The sequence below is a fragment of the Amblyomma mixtum genome, chromosome 5, assembly GCF_055824585.1.
Source record: "Amblyomma mixtum isolate Tamu chromosome 5, ASM5582458v1, whole genome shotgun sequence".
Lineage (NCBI taxonomy): Eukaryota > Metazoa > Arthropoda > Arachnida > Ixodida > Ixodidae > Amblyomma > Amblyomma mixtum.
The window spans coordinates 127,850,366-127,857,627 of record NC_143016.1 but is presented as its reverse complement, the minus strand read 5'-3'; the positions used below and the strand labels follow the sequence as shown (position 1 = coordinate 127,857,627).

General features: G+C 51.1%; 1 pseudogene; it reads left to right on the top strand.

Moving 5' to 3' along the window:
- The first annotated feature begins 980 nt into the window (after positions 1-980).
- LOC149343670 (uncharacterized) lies at positions 981-1,904 on the top strand (annotated as a pseudogene).
- Positions 1,905-7,262: the final 5,358 nt, after the last annotated feature.

Below are 7,262 nucleotides of genomic sequence, written 5' to 3'. Positions count from 1 at the left end.
GGACGGTGTCTTCACGTTTGGGTCAGTGGGGTCTTGGGTCGGTGGGGTCTTGGGTCCGTCGGGTCTTGGGTCCGTCGGGTCTTGGGTCGTCGTGTAGTGTGGTCCGGGCGGGGGACGGGGCTGGGGTGAGCGTCGAGGTCGGTTCAGGTCGGGCGGGCTGGGGCACGGCCGTGCGGCGCTGACCAGGTACTCACGGCCGACGTCCACGGCAGGCCCAGGACGCCGAAGCTCCGTGACCAGGATGACGATGAAGGGACCCCAGCACCTCACACCAAATGTTACGCGGCGGCCAGCCGAAGAATGAGACGTGGTGAACCATGGCTATGAGATGGTTTAATGGCCGCTGGCCTAGCGCGAGCGCTCCGTCCCGCGCCACTGCCAGCTTCGTCTTCGTCACAATATTAATGCGTTCCTCAATTCGGCGTTTTCGAACCTGCCTCTATTTACCTCTGTGTTCAATGGTTCTACAAGGCACTGTCAGGAGACAAAACGTCGTCTCTTGAGGGGAACGATTTATCTGCAGGGTTTTTAATCATGGGGAGTTTTAATCGGGAGGCAATTTAAAAATTTCATGCCGCTTCATGTGCACATTGCAATTCAGAAAATCGTAACAAGAAATGAACGGCGGCAGTTGATTTCGGTTTTGCGCACAGTAAATTGTCCAGCACGAAGCACTAACCAGATCACAGTCCCTTCCATTCAGAAGCAGCGGTGGAGGCCACGTAGGATGCACTTCCTTCAATTGACTGAACCTACTTCCACAGGTGGAGCGTCTGAACTCCAGGCACTTTCTTTGCCATTTTCCATTGTTCCTTCTTCACTTCGCGAAAGTCTGCAAGCTCCCTCTGTGGCAGCTCCAGAATGGTGATGTTCTTTAGTGTTTCTTGAATTGCGTCTACAAAGCCTCTGGCAGTGTGTATGGCCTCACTTACAGGCTTCCGCAAGTTGTGTTGTGATGCTTGATGGTGTGATGCTGCGTCATGTTTCCTCAGCAATTGTGCCACTATCCACATGATGCCATTTTCACTTTGGAAAATTTTGAAATGAGCAGCGAGGATGACGTGTTGATTGCTACATGTGAATACGGCGAGCTAGTTAAAAAAACTCTGACCGCTTCATCGTTTATTAGAGAATTTCAAAGAGTGGCCATGAAATGCATTCCCTACAACTATATTATATCTGTGCAAGCAAGAGCAATACACGAAAAAACGCACAGCTGCAAGAGAGGTGCAATTGTTTTACATTTTGATTTTGCCAAAAAATGAACAGTTGTGCTTCCAGACTGAGTACAAGCGTACTATTGGCAGAAAAAGCAGGTAACCGTGTTTACCTGCGTTGTCATGTCAAGAAAATCGACTGGTAACTACGCCGTTAATTTCGACGGTATGTCTCATGATTCCGCTCATGCATGCTTGGCTCTGTCGAAAATCAAAGCACATCTCGAAGAAAACGCGCCAATCTACACCAAGATAATATATTTGAGCGACGGGGCTCCCGCTCACTTCAGGAATAAATACCAGTTTCATGAGCTGCAGTGCAGTGAATGTCAACGGACGATATTGATGTTTTCGGCCTCTGGACACTGCAAGAATGCTTGCGACGGCGTTGGTGGGCTAGTGAAACATTGAGCATCAAACCACAGCTTGCAGAAGCCTGACAATGAGGCCATACACAGAGCCGGAGGCTTCGTAGACGCAATTCAAGAAACACTAAAGAACATCACCATTCTGGAGCTGCCACAGAGGGAGCTTGCAGACTTTCGCGAAGTGAAGAAGGAACAATGGAAAATGGCAAAGAAAGTGCCTGGAGTTCAGACGCTCCACCTGTGGAAGTAGGTTCAGTCAACTGAAGGAAGTGCATCCTACGTGGCCTCCACCGCTGCTTCTGAATGGAAGGGACTGTGATCTGGTTAGTGCTTCGTGCTGGACAATTTACTGTGCGCAAAACCGAAATCAACTGCCGCCGTTCATTTCTTGTTACGATTTTCTGAATTGCAATGTGCACATGAAGCGGCATGAAATTTTTAAATTGCCTCCCGATTAAAACTCCCCATGATTAAAAACCCTGCAGATAAATCGTTCCCCTCAGGTGACGACGTTTTGCCTCCTGACAGTGCCTTGTAGAACCATTGAACACAGAGGTAAATAGAGGCAGGTTCAAAAACGCCGAATTGACAAACGCATTAATATTAACTTTCATATATAAAAATTTTTCTAAGAACCAAGAAATGATCTAATATCTTTAAGGAATCGATTATATATACCAATAGACCGTACGACGAATAAATTAGAGAATACAAACAACGTTTGACCGCCACCAGCCAATTTTTATGACATCAGGCAAAATAGCGAATTTATTCCCATTTTCACGCATTTAGAGCGCCGCTAACAAGCGAATAGAAGCTCTATAAGCATTCAGAATGGTTCGGATATTGGGGTAAATAAAATTTAACCACGTTCAATGAGTGCTAAATCAAATTTCTGAGAGCCACTATTTCTAAGAGGCAGTAATAAGCAATTCTATATAACAAAAACATGAACTCAGTTTTGTGTTTATTTTTGTATTTTAAAACAATATAATGCAACACTTTTCTGATGCATTGAAATTATCATGTATTGAGGATTGTTCAAGCAAATTTTAAGGAAATTCGATGATGATGTTTCTTTTTAAACCCAAGTCAAAGTTGTCACTTTTTTGGCGTTTTTGAACTTCGGCGAATTTTGAGACCGTACTGAAAACTATCTGTCAAGCCTAGAGCAACAGAACTTGCCTGAGGTGAGTAAAAACAGCTGAAAAATACTGAGAAAAATATTCAGTGGGAAGTTCTTTAGGCATCTTGCCCTAAGGCTGCCCTGAAAAGTGCCTTTTTTGCACCGCATAGCTCCAGAAGCGAAGTTTGCAATTTTTTTGCTCGCAAGGTTGAAAGAGCAAGAAAACATTTTTTATTTTCTCGGATTGTACAAGTTATAAAGAAGTTCTGAAAAAATGCTGATGCGCGGAAAAATTTTTTTGTGCATGGAATGAGACTTCAAACTTGCAACTTTGCGAAGTGCCAAAAACAACATTCTCCTCCTCTTGTGACATCAGATTTTTTTCCGAGAAAAGTACGAAGCTTCTTGCAAAACTAAGGTTTATTCCTTTGTGTGGACACATTTGCCCATCATATATAAAAATTTCATTGAAAACAAAAAATGATCATGGGACCTCAATTACCGTTCTTTTCTGAACACGCCCATATATATATATATATATATATATATATATATATATATATATATATATATATATATATATATATATATATATATTGTGGGGTGACTGGCACGGTTCGGACCCTGCAATCAGGGCCAACGCCACTCCGCTAGCTCGACCACACTGTGGCCGCGACGAACAACAACACCGAGGAATAAGCCCGCAGGCAAAACCTTTTATTGGGATCTCCCAATGGCTTCCCTCGGTCGCGCGCAGGCAGCAGGCAGGCAGCAGGCACGGGAAACGGGCACAGGAGACAGGCACAGAACAGTTCGGGTCACCTGGGCCGCCGCTGGTGTCGTGTCCGCTCTCTCCGACGTCTCGGTGTCAACTCCCCGTCAGACTGTCCCGTGCGCGCGGCCCGCGCGGCCGCCGAAACCGAGAGGGGTGGGTAAGGAGGGCTGCCCACGTGACGACGCGTAGTCGCGGGCGCCTCCCCTCCGCTCCCTCCGCTGCTGCGCCTCGTGGGGGCCGCCAGAGGAAGAGCCGCGGTAGGCCACGAGAGAGAGAAGGGTGCATCCGTGGACTCATCAATGGAGATGATGACCAATTCCGCATATATAGAACATTCACCTATTATCTATATACGAACTGCGATCTATGGACGGTGGATCTCAACACCGGAACCGAAGGGAAAACTGAACTGCTGACGCACCTAATTTGCATTTGACCTTACAAAGAAAAGTAACCATCAATTTTTGTAGCAATAGCTACATTACGCCAGGTTGTTGCCTGTTCGCCGTCGCCGCACTTCGAGCCTTGGCTGCACTGTGACGTCACACCACGGCCCTCGATTCTCCAGCAACTCGGCTCGTCGCTGTCGCCCCGTGGCCACCGCTCCTGGTGTTCGGCGGTCACCGCGACTAATTACTGAGCTTTGCCAAAGCATGTTGAAACACTGCCACGGAGTCCACGGTACGCCATCTCCCATTCGGCGCTATTTCTTGCCCCCTGGAGGGGACGCCGCGTTTGAGCGCGGAGCGATCGGACGCGTGGTGCATCGGCTCCGTCGATTTCTCGGCTGGAACCGCGACAACCTGATGTAACGCCTATCAAACCTGTGCGACTGCAACCGTGAAGTCAGCAGGATCCTGGAGAACCCGATCACACCCAGGTACGCCGAATTTTCGGCCATTTCGAGCAACCCTCCGCATCACCACGTAGCGGTCGAGCCAAGCCTAACGGCTCCGGCTCCTCCGCCGCTGGCTGCGGAGACGCCTGCCGGCCAACCTCTCAACATGGCTCTGCCTGAACAACGCGGATACGACCCCACGACTCTGTCGTGGTCATCTGTCCCTGTAAGCCAGCCAGAGGACGGCCCATCCACCATTTCGGCGCAGCAAGCTGCCCTTTTCCAAGTCTTTGAGAGCCGGCGCCGCCGCCGGCAGAACGCACGAGGAGAGGCAATGCCCAAGACTCCTCTCAACAATTCAACAACGGGAGTCGCTCGCACTCCGTCTTTTACACCTCCACTGAAGACTTCTCCACCAGTCTCGAAGTGGACGCCCAAGCCAACGGTCAGGATGAACCCTGACGACGACGTGATCGTGCTGCGGCCACGCAGTACGGTCTCCCTCAAGACGGCCTTCCAGCAAGGTGAGCTCGGCGCTGCCATTTCGCAACTCATCGGCAGACAGCACATGAACACCATCACCATTTCACCAAATTGGGAACAGAACATCATCGTCTGTGGCACGCAGAACCCAGAGGTGGTTAAAAAGCTGCTCACGGACCTTCAACTCAACACCAGCAGAGGATCGCTCGCATTTCACGGCCACCTCAAGCTCACCGGTGATGTGTGTCGCGGTGTGATATCTGTTCACAACTTAGAAACCAGTGAGTCACTAAAAAATAATGTGCAGTGGCGCGGTGGTGAACTAGTTCATGTGCGCAAGCTGGGACAATCAAATGTAGCTGTGCTGACTTTCGAGGGACGCACCGTTCCGCGTTACGTCCACTATAACGCAGAACTGACTCCCGTCAAGGAGTACAAAAAAACAGTGCCAGCGTGCTACCGTTGCGGCACACTGGGGCACCGGGTGGACAACTGTCCCACCCCGGTCAAGGAAAGATGCGGCATTTGTGGCCAAAACGTGGGGCTTGGTACTGAGGGGATGGCCCCCCACGTCTGCAATCCTATGTGCTTAATCTGCGGGGGCCCGCACCTCACCAGCTTCCGCGAATGCACCGCCAAATTCATTAAGTTGCCGCAGCCAGGGCCCAGGACGCCATCCAAGGGAGCCAATGGCGGCGCTACACGGGGAGGGCGGCAGCAAAACAACCAGAAGACGCCACGGCGTGGCGTGATGCCTCCCCCTGGCAAGACAGCAACGGTAACGCCACCACCCGGAGCAGCGGAGTTCCCAGCTCTCAGCGCTTCATCTGGCGGCGCTGCCTGCAACCAACCCAAGGTAGGCAGCTGGGCGAGGGTCGCCTCCTCTCCTTCCCCTCCTCCCTCCTCCCCCACCAGCACCGCCGAGACGCAGGAACTCAAGCGCGAGCTCGCCCTCTTGCGAGCTCAAAACGAAAAACTAGCCAGCGAGCTTAACTCGCTCAAATCCCAATTCCATACTCCGCCCGCGTCGAGCGACGAGGCAGAAAACATAACAGACAGGGAGATCCCTCCTCCTGTGGAGAGTCGCGCCGCGGCCATGGAGACCCGGGTGACCGCAATTGAAACACAATTGGCTGACCTCGCCAAAATTATCCACGATACCATCGCGCGTCAGGTGGAGAGTGTCATCGCACAGGTGACACAAGCCGTAACGCACATTATCCAAAAATGGATAAAACACAATCCGCGCGTCCTTAAACGCGTAGGCCCCATCAGGGACGCTAACCGCCCCTCGAAATTCAATAGAGCTATTCCCGATGAGTTCGACTTTTCGGAAGACTCCTGCACGTCGGCGCCGGGCACTAGCGGACTGGGGATTCTTAACAACGTGACCCCACCCTCCGCCTCCGACCATGGCCCCCAACCCTAAGTCGCGAACAAGAACAACTCAGCCGCTTACACTAACGCAGTGGAACTGCCGGGGTCTCAAGAACCACAAGAAGCGGACTCATCTCCGCCTCTTTCTTGAGAACCTTGAGTTCCTCGTCGCCGTGGTTGCCCTTCAGGAACCCGGCGCCGGTACCAAACTCACAAACTACACTACATTTCAACACAACCCGCAGACATGTATACTTGTTCACAAGCGATACACTGCGCAGGAGGTCACACTTCCCACAACACCGTCTTTCCCATACACGATGGTTTCAGTGCTGCCCCTAAAGCGGTCTGACCCACCTGTACACATTCTCAATATTTACTGCCCACCAAAACTTAAGGACGTCACGTTCAATGAAATTTTCACTCAAGCTATGCAGGTGGCGGGTAGGGATCCCCTCCTAATCGTCGGCGATTTCAACGCACCGAGCAGGCTATGGGGATACCCCCGGGAGGACAGGCGTGGGAGGAAGCTTGCGGAACTTCTTTCCACACTTGGACTCACCCTGCACACTGACCCCGCCAACCCAACACGTGTCGGCAATTCCATTCAACGAGATACTTGCCCGGACTTCACATTTACACGCAACATACGCCATGCCGACTGGCTGAATACAGAGGACACTCTAGGTAGTGATCACTGTATAATCAACACAACCATTTACATGCGTCCCCTGAAACGCCCACTAAAACAAGCTCGTATCCCTGACTGGACGACTTTCCGCACCTCTCTACCTATCGTAGACCACCTCCAGTCGGGATAAGACGCCTGGTCCAGACCGCTCACGTCTACTCACACAACACGAAAAGCAGATACAGCTCACAGAAACACAAACAGACGTGGACAACCACGTTCTCCACCTTTGGGAGGCCCGTCGCAGCCTCACGAAGCGATGGAAGAAACAGAAACATAACAGACGCCTAAAGAACCGCATCCTCGAGCTCACACAACAGGCAGCGGAATATGCTACTCAGCTAGCCGACACTAACTGGGTGGACCGGTGCAACGCGGCTGCTCGCC